Source organism: Hoplias malabaricus, chromosome 3 (genome assembly GCF_029633855.1).
Source record: "Hoplias malabaricus isolate fHopMal1 chromosome 3, fHopMal1.hap1, whole genome shotgun sequence".
Lineage (NCBI taxonomy): Eukaryota > Metazoa > Chordata > Actinopteri > Characiformes > Erythrinidae > Hoplias > Hoplias malabaricus.
This window is the reverse complement of record NC_089802.1, coordinates 44558520-44572120: the sequence shown is the minus strand read 5'-3', so window position 1 is coordinate 44572120 and position 13601 is coordinate 44558520. Positions and strand designations below refer to the sequence as shown.

Genomic DNA, 13601 nt, shown 5'->3' with positions numbered 1-13601 from the left:
CCACGGAAATGAAAGAAAGAGGATTACCTCTAGTGCTCCCTCGTCCTTCTCAGTGGAGGTGTCTGAGAACACACAAGGGAGCTGCAGAGTCTGGGAATAAACGTAAGTCTAGGAGACTAAGTCCTTCACTTCCTTGCTAAGAGGAACAACATTTGCCTCAGGCAAGTCAAATTAGGCCATTGCTTCTCTGCTTTCACCATATCACTAACAAATCACTGCAGTTGCACAGTGCCACACACCTATCCTCCCCTGGAGGGCCTCTGAGAGTTTGCGTGGTAAACACCTTGAATTTTTAGAGTAGACAACACTGGGGGTTTTCTCTGAGAAGCTGACTGGTTTCTCAAGTCAGTTATGACTCGTTTGTGTAATGGGTGTGTTTTTGTTGGTATTACATGTAAAATTGACATGACTGAGACGTTACGATTCTGAATGCCTTTTCTTTTTTCAGTACTGATACGGCACATGCTGTAGACAACAGTGGGGAGCTGTGCCATCGTTGGCATGACTAATAACCCGTATTACAATACCGTCCCGGCCTGACTTTGCACCGTGTTCTCACACTTCTCTTTTTCTTTTCATCTTCATTCTCTCGCTGTCTCTCTCTGTCCATTCTTGGGAGAGGAGGAAGGAGGGAGTGTTTTATTAGGGCACAGTTATTGAGATGAAGTTGATTTATGAGCAGCCCCTCTCTCCCTTTTCACTCGTTCCCTGTGTTCTCGTAAATCTGAGGATTGTAGTGCTCTTGGCGCTTGGCCACTCGTGCCAGAGAGACATTTTGAGGGAACTGAGGAAGTAAAAAAAAACAGAGACCTTCCCTCAGCTTTCAAATCACAATGTTTTATCCTTTGGTCCGCAAAGGCTGTTACATTCGGTTATGGCCTTTTTTCATTTTGTACATCCCCCCAGCTACCACATCTTTACACAATGGAAACGCAGCAGTGTATTTCTTTGAGAAAATGCCATTTATCTTAAGTGCTAAAACTTCTGAGGCCTATATTAGTATACTACAGAGTGTCTTTTGGCCTACTATTAGGCAAGAATTAATATGGCACTTTTAATACAAAAGGATGCTCAATGATTTCACTCATTTTTGCAAACACAACATTATTGGAGCTCAACACACTTGGAGGAGAACACTAACTGCCCAACATTGTGATGGGGAGAGATGGAGTGCTATCTTACCCACCCAGAAAGAGCAAGGCAGGTTGTAAGCTCAGATGATAGGGTAAAAAGAAAACATCTTAATTACTTTAATAAATAAATAATAGGCACTAAATGGAATCGTGAATCATACAGTGCTGAACAGATGGGGTTCTGGAAAAACAAGCTGCTTTCAAACATTCAGACAGGCAACAACACGTGCATATGTCTGCGTGTATGAAAGGAAAAGTAGCAGAAGAAAAAGAGGGAGAGTAAATTACAGCCCTCAAACAGCGAGAGACAAAAATGGTGGTTTGGCCAGCAGACGTAACCAGGGGCTTTTCCGTGCCATGGCGGAGGAAAAGGTGCCCAGATCGTGAAGTGTTGCACCTCTGCTAGTGACGGGACTGAGCCAATATCAACATGGCACAGATGCGCAATCAGATCCAGAGCCATGGAATCATCCAGCCGTTCCAGAGCAGAACCAAACACCACAGGGCCCTCGGTGTGGAGATGACATGGTTCTGTCTGCGTTCTGGGCTTCTGGGGCCTGCCATGACTGGGCCTCCTCACTAGAGTCTTTCTGGAGGGGCCCAGCAGTTATTATTTCTATTAACAGGCATTTTATTCTCTATCCCTGATGCCAGCGTTCATTTTCACACAGCTGGTTCTGCTCAGACGGTGCATGTTTGCTTAACTTAAGAGGTGCTTTGCAAAATGCCGACTGATATTTTCCCTTCAGCACCCCCTCTCCTCTCCTCTGTTTTCCTCTCCACGTCTCTTTTCTTCTTTCCTCTCCTCTCTCACTCCTTGTTGCTTTTCTTTTTTGAACACTAAGTAAAATTACCACTGAATTACCTCTTAATAACGCTGGCTCTGTTTGCAGGCCTACAGCAGGCTGTATTGGGCTATTGCCTGTTTTAAACACTGCTGAGGAAGAAAATAGCATATGACACAAATGAAAGACCAAAGCACAGTGTGTATAAAGCAGTGTGCTCCAAAACTGGGGATTAGAGTAGTTAAGGCGAGTTTTACACTGCTGTACAAAAGAGTGGGGTCTGTATTTATATAATTCAAATACACAGCACTGAGATGAAGTCATCAGGATCCAGCCAAAACTGTTAAAACCATCTGTTCTCGCAACATGTTTTTGCTAGTAAATTACCATATAACACAGCACTTTAAATACAAATACACACAAAACACAGAAGAATTTTTTGCTTTCACAAAAATAGAGTAGGTGTTTGTAGCTTGTTGAAAGACACAAAATGCTAATCACATGTGATTTATGTTTTTTTCTTTATACTGGTGTTTTAGTGAGTTTATACTTACTGGGCAATCATTAATTATGAATAATTTATTTTCTTTTACCATGTTATTCTTTTTGGGTTATGGATGGGACCAGAGCTTACCTGGGGTCATGGGGCACAGGCCGGGACACACCCTGGATGGGTAGCCAACCTATCACTGTACTGTGCGCCTTTTTATATAACTATAATTTTATTTATTTATGCATACATTTATGACTTTATCTATGAAATTATTTACTAATTGAATCATTTTCTCAGATACATACTATTTGTATTACTATAAATATTATTTCTATTTAAATAGCTTAATGTATGTATATATTTGTGGTATGTGTGTATGTAAACTATATTGCCAAAGGTATTCACTGGTCAGCCTTCACACACACATACAAACTTTAGTGACATCTCATCCTTAATCCATAGGGTTTAATATATTGTCAGCCCACCCTTTGCAACTATAAGGGCTTCAAGTCCTCTGGGAAGGCTTTCCACACATTTTAGGAGTGTTTTTTTTTCCTGAAGTGCATTTGTGAGATGTCAGTCTCCGCTTTAATTCATCTCAGGGGTGTTCTATCGGGTGGAGGTCTGGACTCTGTGCAGGACGGTCAAGTTCTTCCACACCAAACTCACTCATGCATGTCTTTATGGACCTTGCTTTGTGCACTGGTGCACGGTCATGTTGGAACAGGAAGGGGATGTCCCCAAACTGTTCCCACAAAGTTGGGAGCATGAAACTGTCCCACACCATAATCCTCCCCCCCTCCACCAAAGTGGTCAGACAAGTACTGTTCTCCTGGCAACCGCCAAACCCAGGCTCGTCCATCGGACTGCCAGATGGAGAAGCATGATTCGTCACTCGAGTGAACACGACTCCACTGCTCTAGAGTCCAGTGGTGATGTGCTCTACACCACTGCATCCAATGCTTCGCATTGCGCTTGGTGATGTAAGGCTTGGATGCAGCTGCTCGACCATGGAAACCCATTCTACGAAGCTCTCTACACACTGTTCTTGTGCTAATCTGAAGGCCACATTAAGTTTGCAGGTTTGTAGCGATTGACACTGCAGAAAGCTGGTGACTTCTGTGCACTATGTCATGTCATTAGGAGTTGCTGTCTTTCCCTAAGCTTTCACTTTATTATAATAGCACTGACATTTGACTGTGGAATATTTAGTAATAAACAAATTGCAAGACTGGCCTTTTTGTACAGGAGACATCTTATCACTGTATAATGCTGGAATTCACTGAGCTCCTAAGAGCAATCCATTCTTCCACAAATGTTTGTAGAAGCAGTCTGCATGCCTAGGTGCTTGGCTTTATATACCTGTGGCCATGTAATTGGAACACGTAAATTCAATGATTTGGGTGGGTGACTGAATACTTTTGCCAATATGGGTGTATGTATTTAGGAATTTATTTTCACAGATGCCTTTGTAGTATAAAATAATGTTATTGCACAATACCCTTTATAATAAAACATGAATAATGTATTTGATTATACTAGTCTTCTACAACTTCGACCTGAGGAAACCTGAACCGGGTTTAGAACCGGCGGCCCATAATAATTACTAGAGTTGTAGATCATTCCATAATAACTGACAAAACATGTAGCATCAAGAATCAAACTGTACTAAAGTCAACACTGTGCATCCACTACTGTCGATATCTGAAATAATAAAATGATTCACTTGACAAGTGAAACAGAATACAATAGGTAACATAAAGTTTTGTACTCAGACACAGAATAGATCTATGGTGGAAAACAAAAACCAGTAGGTTATACCTATTAGAACCAAAGAAGATATCTTGTGGGAATCAAGTACATTAATACATAAGTGGAAGCGCACTATTCTTGTTAGCAGAAGGGTTTTGCAGTGGTTTATTGTTTCTCTTATCCTACCATCCCCTCAGCATGAGTGTGTGTGTGTGTGTGTGTGTGTGAGAGAGAGAGAGAGAGATAGATAGATACAGAAAGACACACAGAGAGAGAGAGAGAGAGAGAGAGAGAGAGAGAGAGAGAGAGAGAGAATCGATAATGAAGCTCATGTTTCTGGGTCTCAGATCAGATTAGTGACGTCTTAAAGGAGCACAGAGGGTGAGAGTAAAGAGCAAGATCAGAGGAGGTGAAGACAGATCAAACCTCTCCCTCTCCCTCTCTCTCTCACACACACCCACACACACACATAAACCCATTTCTTGCCCACATCAAACCTTCCTTTTCAGGCTTGCTGCTATTATCCTCTATCCCATGTATTAGAGTTAAATCGGAATAGCGTTTGTACTCCAGTAAAAGAGTGAAGTATGAATCCTTCAGTGAGGCGTGCAGACTGGACTGGACCCTGCCTCACCACTTTATTTCTCCCTGCAGCACCATCAGTCCATTCTAAGTCACTCAACAAATTACATCCCCCTCCTCTCCACTCTGTTGCTCTCTTCTGCTCTCTTCTCTTCTCCACTGTACTCACCTCTGATGTCCTTTTCCTTGTTCGATTCTATTCACTTCTCGTCTTGGTTCTCCATTCACCTATTATTTCCTTCTCTCTATTATTCTCATCTCCTCTCCTTTACGTTGTTTTAATACATTCACCTCTCTTCAGTTTGTAGTACTCCATTTCTCTTATCTTCTTTCCTTTGTTCACTTCTCTTCTTGCCTCTCTTTTGTTTTTTCTCCTCTACTATGTTCTGGTCATTTTTCTTTTGTTCATCTCACCTCTCCATTGTTCTCCTCTCCTCCCTTCTGTAAAACTTTCTCCAAACATTTCTCTATTGTTATAGACCTTCTCTAGCACTCCTCCATTCACTTCTCCTCTTCTCTCTACTGTTATATACTTTCTTCTCCCCTCATTTCTGTTATACTTTCTTTACTTTTTCTCCAGTCATTTCTCCTCCCCACTCCTTCTTCCCCTTTCTTCCTCTCTCACCTTCTCTGTTTGTCTCTCCTCTGTTCTGAATAACACCAAATGGTATCATTTCTTTGTCACTTATCTGAAGGAGTAGGGATGGGGGATGTTGGGTGATGTGTCACTGAGTGCTCAGTCAGACTGAAAATGTTCCAAGAAAAATATAACGACATTAATACAGAGCAAATCTTAAAAGATCCAATTAAACCTTCCCATCAATTCTGGCCAATTTTGAGAAATCTGATCCTTTCACACCCACATAAATGCAAATATAGGTGCTGTTCATTCTGTATCTGGTCTTTAAATAAAATCTGTATTTGGTTCAGTTTCAGGAACTGCCTCTGGCTTAGAGGAATACTGCAACATATTTTGATTTATTCTCTTTCTAAAATGGATCACTGACAAATTCTTGTAACGTTTATGCAAAACATGTGGAAAGGTTTGAGTACTTCACTTGAAAGTATTTGTCAATACAGCTATAAATCCTCATGTTGTTCATTCATTCTATGCTTAACAATCAAAACAATGTCATGGGTTCATCAGTAAGGACAATGGGCCTCATTCAACCTTCGCAAAAACACGAGCGCGTAATTTACAAGTAAAATCGACGTTCCCAAAAATGTTTCGGGTGATTCATGCTGTGTAAACACCAGATTTTTAGTAGAATGTGTTAATGTTAGTGAATACCAAATGTTTGCAAAATGGAAAGAAGTGCACATTACTTCACAATTAACATACCATTATGATCATTTCTGCCCATGAATGTCAAATGACCACCATGGATATATTTCTCTCATACACAGCCACTCTCCCTACGCTGGAGATCATCTAACAGCATTTAATAACACAGAAGCTCACTGTCTCTTTGTGTGAAGGTGTGTGTGTGTGTTAGTTACCTGTTTTTATTTATTTACAGACTATCGGATGAATGATGACATTCAATTTAGAAATGGACATTTAATAGAGATTTTGGTAACTGTAAGATCTATAAACCTATAGTAGAGTCTCAAATAAACATATTACATATTTTTCATAATTATTTATCCACAAAACACCTATAAAGTCCTATACCTATAAAAGAAGAAAACCTTGTATTTTCCTTATTTGAACCTTCTAGCTGCTTGTGAAATTTCAAGACATTTGAACTTAAAAATGGTCAAAAATGACTAGGAGTTAAAAATGCTTCTGCTTCGCTTGTAAAATCAGCACATTGGTAATACAAGAGTGACAATATGAACGCTTTAAACACATGCACAACCCCATGCTTCTCCTCCCCCACAACACTTACATTCCAAACAGCATTCCAAAGACTTATCAATATCTGGCTTCTGTTAATTTAAAGATCTGGACCTTAAGAACATTTTACTTGTCCCATAATTAACTTAGCCACTACAGAAATATGGCCCTGATCACAGAAGTGTGAATTATTGATAAGGTATCAGATTCCTGCTGACTTTGGGGAATTATTAATAATGGATAGGGTCCATCTGGTGGTAAGGAATAGATGTTAGATTCCCATACCAACTCTCCAAACACACACACACACACACACACACACACACACAAATAAGACATGTAATTCTTTATAAAAATGATACTGGTAGATATTTTCTTTCTTTGGGTGGGTCCACTGTGTTGTGTATCACAGTGTGAACATCTGAGCACAACAAAATAGGTAATGGACGGACACACACACACACACACACACATAGAGCTCAGTTACATTGAAGACTTCCAGGAAATGAATGTTGAAAATGTTAGACTTCCTAATCACAAAAAACGAGCTCCCATTGATGCACTGGTAATGAATTTATGACTTATTCCAAATCCTTTACAGTCAGACCCTTCTTGCTGATTAGCTTTAGATTAGAATTTTTAGCATGTTCTAAACCCACAGTCACACTGTGTGGGCTAAATGAACACACAAAAAAACCCACTTCCAGTATTTTCTAATACCTAAATTTGCAACAAAAATAATTAATGAATCAAATCTACTGTTAATTTCAACAGAACAAATCAAATCAAATAATAAATTAAAATGCATAATAATGAGGCAACCAACTGGTAGTGATAATTAAATAAATGTTAAAATAATAATTTGCATAGCAGTGAAATCTGACAAAACCAAGCGCTCCACCCCAGTGCTACCATCTAAAGCCTGTATAGAAAAACAAGCTGCTCTGGACATCCAGCTTCTTTAGAGTTCTTAATAAGAACTTTACCAAAAACCAACATGGCAAAAGTCATGCCAACATTCGTGAAACTTATAGCGAACAAAAAGAATTTATAGTTTTAAAAGCCTCAGAATGACATACGGTAACGTAGAGGAACAGAAAACACAATAAGTCAAACAGACTTGCTCTGGGGTTACGCAGGGTAAGGCAGTAGGCCTCACAGCCTTGTTCTGATTACGTGTGGTTTTAGTAGAGTTCCAGTGTCTGCTCCTCTCCCCACACACACACACACACACAGTAAATTCTCACTCCCTCAGTACTCTGCTTCAGAGACACATGCACTGTAAAACATCCAAGAGAGATAGTAAAAAGACAGAAAAGAGAATGTTAGCATAATGAGACATAGCTATGCATTAGATAACTTAAAGTTGTAGTTCACAACAGTAATAAAAAAAACACTTTTTATAAAATTCACAAAACCTGTTTCTGTTTCCATGCAGGAAACAGGTCTAATGTGTTTACGAAGCGCACTAGTCTTTCTCTCTCATTCTGCTCATGGCAGAGGCATCTGGAGTTTCTTTAGACATCAGAGCCAACTCCAGACTTTGAAAAGCAAGAACCAAAACGAGGATTGCTCTACACCTGTTTCATAGGTGGGTAATATTGACTTATTTTTGCTGTTTCGGGTCACTTAAGGTAAAAATGTCTCCAAACGTGGGAGATGGCATTCAAACAGTGAATAAAATCTCAAATAAGTAGTTTAAATTAATTCAGGTACAAACAACTGTGGTTTTCCCCCCCTCAAACACTTCGTTCCACCTTGAAACATGCAGAGCTTTGAAATGTGTTTAAAAATTCTTATTTCTAAAATGTGCTGCCTCAGTGCTAGCGCTACAAATCTAATACTGCTAACAGACACTAAACATCTAGAGTAAATTTCATCTTATTTTCTCATATCGATATCTCAACCACGTTTTTCTTCAGCTTAAAAATAACACAGTAACCAGCAGTTTAACTGGTTTTGTTAAATCATTTTAATGTACCATGCAATACCATGGCATGCTACAGAAAAACTACAAAACACAAACTACAAAACTTTATACTGAGTAATAAATGTTGTTTGCTGGCCAAATTAGGGTTAGCTGTTTAACTCTGCAGCATCAGTGGACTTTCAGGTCAACATTATCTGTTATTAATCTTACAGCTAGTCTTTGTCAATGTACTCTTTTATCTGTTCATATCACCCCCCGCCCCACCCCCGCCCGCACACACACGGACACACACCACCACCAGATGTGTGTGTACTACATCTGCCACTAATGGCAATGGCATTACCATTGCAGTAGTCAAGAACCAGTGATTTTAAAACTATAAGCAATATTTACAAGCCACTGCTGCAAACAATTTGTTCTGTAGGGAAGCCGTACATATGACGTCCAGCTGCTGCAGATCAGCAAGCCCATAAATGCCACAAATCACAGGACGGTGATGAACCCAATGAAGAGAGAGGCAGAGAGCAGGGAGGAAGTTTTGGGGAGTAGTACGCTGCAGGTGAGCTTAAACAGAAAGAGAGAAAGAGAGGGTGGGGGGATGTACTGGAGAGTGAACAGGTTCTCATGAGCTTAAAACCACTCTGTGTGCAGTGGGAGGAGTTTTCACATAACTTTGAGTGACAGCACAATACCAATGAAAGAGAGAGAGCGAGAGAGAGAGAGACAGAGAAAGCAAAAGAGGCTGGAGAAATGCAGAGCCTGAAGCCAGTTGGCGAATAGGAAGAGAAAAGAAACACACCGAGAGTCTCTTTATTTTGTTCTCACACCTTCTTCTCCCTCTCTCGTCACCTGAGGCTACAAAAAGCTCAAGCCCCAATTACCTGCCCTACCCTTCTCTCTGTTTCCAATAAGAAAAGAAAATTGTATTAGGAATCCCCCACCCCCTTCTCTCTCTCTCTCTCTCTCTCTCTCTTTTTCATTTGCTCCAAAATCACTGAGGCACACTTCCTGCTTCTCGGTAAACAGGTGTCCTACCTGCTTTGCCTCTCTCTTCTGTTAAAGGTTAGCCCCACCCCCAGCCAGCACATCAATATCAACACATTAAGCAAATGACCCCAGCATGTTCCCTCTGCTCTGCCACTGAACCCATGGCCCAGATCTATAGCAGCATATGTACTTCAGCTTGGATATTGATGACAAATCACTTACGGACACCAGCCATTGTCTCTATAGACATCAATAAAGATAATGTGGCCAGCAGGCCTGGAGCACCCCACAGTCCTATAAATGACACCGCCTCTATCTTCACAGTGTTTAACCCCTTAAACTGCAGCCTTAGCATTCAGCTATTCATCTTTAGACCCATTATTCGGGAACTACACTTCAGTGGGAAGATTGTTCTTTAAACTTTCACTGAATCAAATAAAATGAATGTTTTTGGGAGAGAATCCAAAGTGTCTTTGGATTAATAAGAGGGTGCTTGGAATTATGCTGTAAACACTATAAAACATATCTGTATTTTATCCTTACTGTCAGAATAAAGCACTATATCCTATTCAATTATTCATTTATTTGTGTAATTTTGTGACATATAATGAAAAACTAGATGTCCTAACCTTTTTCACAAAAATAAAATGTATACTGAAGCATCGACATTTTTAATATTTCAAAACCCATATGTGTCGGTTAAAAAGATAAAACTAGCTAATTTCAATTCCTCGGTTTTGTGATGTCATGAAAGTTAGAGCATAGTTTTATATAGAAATTGCCTGTTTAGCCAGCAGCATTTCAGTGTGTCCATTTATGTTCAACTTATGGAGTGTATTTTTGAATGAAGCTCAGTACAGGGCAGCCAATTAAAACAAAAGTCATTTATATTTATTTTTACAGGCAAATAAAATGACTTACATTTTGGGCTATTTTTGTACATAAAAAAATAATTATGGCTTTTGTGTGTGTGTGTGTGTGTTTGTGTACATAGAGTCAATGTGAAAAAAACAAGAAATATGTCTCGTTATTCATTCTATTAAAATGACTATTTTGGAGACGATGACATATCTTTATAGCAGTAAACAAGGAAGATTTGAGGCCTCTGACGGATTATATTTTAAGTTGACATTATTAAATATAACAAGGCACAGTCTAGACATTTATGTATAGATATCTATAAAAGTCCCTGTCCCTGTCTTTGTCTCTTGACCCTGAAAAGGGAGTATCCTCCACCTCTCGCCTCATATCGTGGCTTCAGTGTGGACTTCATTTCCTCAATAAAAGCTGCTTGTTTTCATTTTTCTGCTCCAGACATAACAGCACACTGTAATATTACAGTACGGATTTAATCAAAAACCCAACCCAGAAAAACAAGCCTTTTAATTGTTTGTAGCACAGAGCAGTCAGGGGACTCTGGCCTCGGTGACCTCCTGACCGCAGCCTAAAGCTAATGAAACCGAGAGGAGGCCTTTGTTTTCTGCAGCATGTGTTTTGAGGACGTGGTGGACAGTGCAAAGAAAACAGCAGCATTCTCCTCACCACAGCAGAGGGTGGAAAGCGGTGGATGTTGTTCTAGGAGAAAGAGAGAGAAGAGATAGAAATGAGACTTTACATGGGTCAAGGATTTGAGTGTGCTTATTATTACTGATCTAGTGTGACCACGATATTTTTATCACCTCTGACCCTTGTACTGTGTGACCCCTCGGAAAGAATGAGAGGGGGATTCTACTTCTCTGTGTCTTAGTCTCTCGCTCTCTCTCTCTGCGTGTGTGTTTCTCTCTCTGTCTTTCTTTCACTCTCTCTCACAGTGTGTCAAATCTGGTTCATATTGTGAGACAGCAGGGCTTCTGAGCTCTGGACATGGGTCGTCTCCATAAAAACAAGAGACGATATTTTAACATCACATCTGAAGAAGCAGACCGTAACTGTCATGTGCTGAACTATGCAGAACATGGAGAAAGAAAATTAGGGACAGAAAAATGATACCAAGAGTGATTTGTTACTTATTGCTAGGCCTTTTGGCTATATGCCAAGCTCCTTAATCGGCTGTGTTCTGGTAGGGATGTCCAGCTTCATGCCATTCAGTTATTTTTGTAGTAGAGGTGTTCAGATACATGACTAGACAATGCTGTCAGAAAAAAAAAACAGCTACTGAATAGCTATGGTCTAGTTCCCCAATGTAGGCTGTTAAAAAGCAACATTTTTAAACATCTTAAATACATATTAAATTGAACTAAATATGTAAAGAACAAAACAGTCCAGAACAAGTCCTCTTCTCTGAGTTAAGGTACAGATGATGCACCATGCAAGAGTACACAGCAAATTCCCTAGTGTTAACTCAACATTGTGTTAAAATGCAACACTCTTTAACACTCTTTGTATTCATTTAACACTAATAGTGTTTATTTAGCACTTGTGAAGTTGCTGTGTACCACTACACTGCATTGGACATAACAGTTTAATACATTTTCTTTATGTACAGGGTAGAACACATAAGTAGCAGTAAAACTACAAGGTCAAATTTTGTATTGATCCTTTTATTGATCAGCCTTATCCCATGAGGTACCAGAACCTCATGGAGCTGGCTTTTAACTCACTTACTCACTCACTCGCCACCTACACGTAAACCCAAAAGGTTATTTAAACAGTCTGTGATAGCAGACAGGATTGAATGACAGGTTTTCCCTCATGCTACATATGCCACTATAATTTTTTCTTGCACTTTCATACTGTCACAAACTGCAAACATATCAAATTATGCTGACAGATTTTGAAATTGTAGTTCTACATAGATCTGCATCACCTGCAGTCATTTGATGTAAAACCCCCTGCCAATGATTCCAAGTAGCAGAGCCAGCCTTCAGGAGATTGTGGCAGGGAGTTCAAGAATGTGCAACCTTCCTCATTCTCTCAGGGTGAGAGGATGATCCTACTTCTCCCCTATCACACAGCATAGTATAACATTTTATTATGGGGTAGAGCTAGTAGTAAATGGTCAGTCATGACTAAATTGGGGAGAGCACTGAATTAACAAAAATAATCTCAAAGCCAGGTTACATTAACTCTTTAACTTATTCATCTTCGGGGCCAGTCAGGGTTTGGTGTGTCTTATCCAGAATCATTGGGCATAAAGCAGGAACACACCCTCAACCACTCACAATTTTTCAAAAAGTGTCTCCGTCTGGTATGCTAGGCTATAAAATGGCATTTTTTAGGTTTTTAGACCCCTACCCACAAATGTTGAAAAGCATGAACTGAGATGAGGATATTGTTCTATCACTGCATCATAGGTGGGTAGTACTGAATTAGGTTTGCTGTAGTTTGAACTGACTCTACATTTGGGAGAGTGCTAATTGCCTGAAAGTGTGCTACAACACTAAACATGTGAGTGAAAACTAAATAAAAAAAAAATAAAAACGTACAGACGAGTTAAACTTTAGGTATGTACAAACAACAGTTGTTTTTCTCCTTAAATATAACATTCCACATTAAAAGGCGTGGATTGCCATTGTGTTGACCATTGTATGACCTTCATTCTAGCTCACAGTTCATAAAACATGTTCCAGACATTTCAAAAGCGGTTGAAAATATGGAACTCTTGGCTGATCTCTCCTGATGTTTACCGGCACGTCATGTCAGGCAGCCATCAGCGGTCCCCAAAGGACACTTGGGGGATTTCCTCTTTTGTTGCATTGTCATAGCACAAAATGGGGCCTTGTTATCCTAAACAGACTTGTTTTTTCATACTGTCTGAGCACCGCTATGTGTCTTTCTTGTGTGTGCATAAGACCACGCACATATCAGACAAAATAAAAGTCAAACGGCATGCATAGCCACGTTCATTCGTAATCTTTCAACATCGCCTATAATGTCATACACTTTTGTGGCTTTTTCTGTTTTGTTAATCTTTTCCATAAAGGCGGATTTTGTTCTTCTGCATAGTGGAAGAATCTCTTCCAGCCAGTTCTAAAATCCAGCCTCTCTCCGGTTTCAACAGCATGCTTGTGCTATTGTTGGCCTGCTGACTGTTGTTTGGTGACTCTCGCATGGAGATGCACTAATACCAGGAGCTGCTGCATTGTTTTGCTGAACAATG

General features: G+C 39.9%; 1 long non-coding RNA gene across 3 annotated transcripts in view; it reads right to left on the bottom strand.

The window, feature by feature from the left end:
* Positions 1–10476: 10476 nt before the first annotated feature.
* Positions 10477–13601, bottom strand: part of LOC136692082 (uncharacterized) — an 11728-nt gene continuing 8603 nt past the window's right edge. The window contains exons 4-7 of one of the 3 annotated variants that reach the window (XR_010801920.1): positions 12309–12445; positions 11509–11633; positions 11182–11374; positions 10477–11077 (exon numbers count right to left, since the gene is read on the bottom strand). This is a non-coding gene — a long non-coding RNA (uncharacterized lncRNA). The remainder of the gene's footprint in view (positions 11078–11181; positions 11375–11508; positions 11634–12308; positions 12446–13601) is intronic. The other 2 variants (XR_010801922.1, XR_010801921.1) reach the window with 2 other exon arrangements.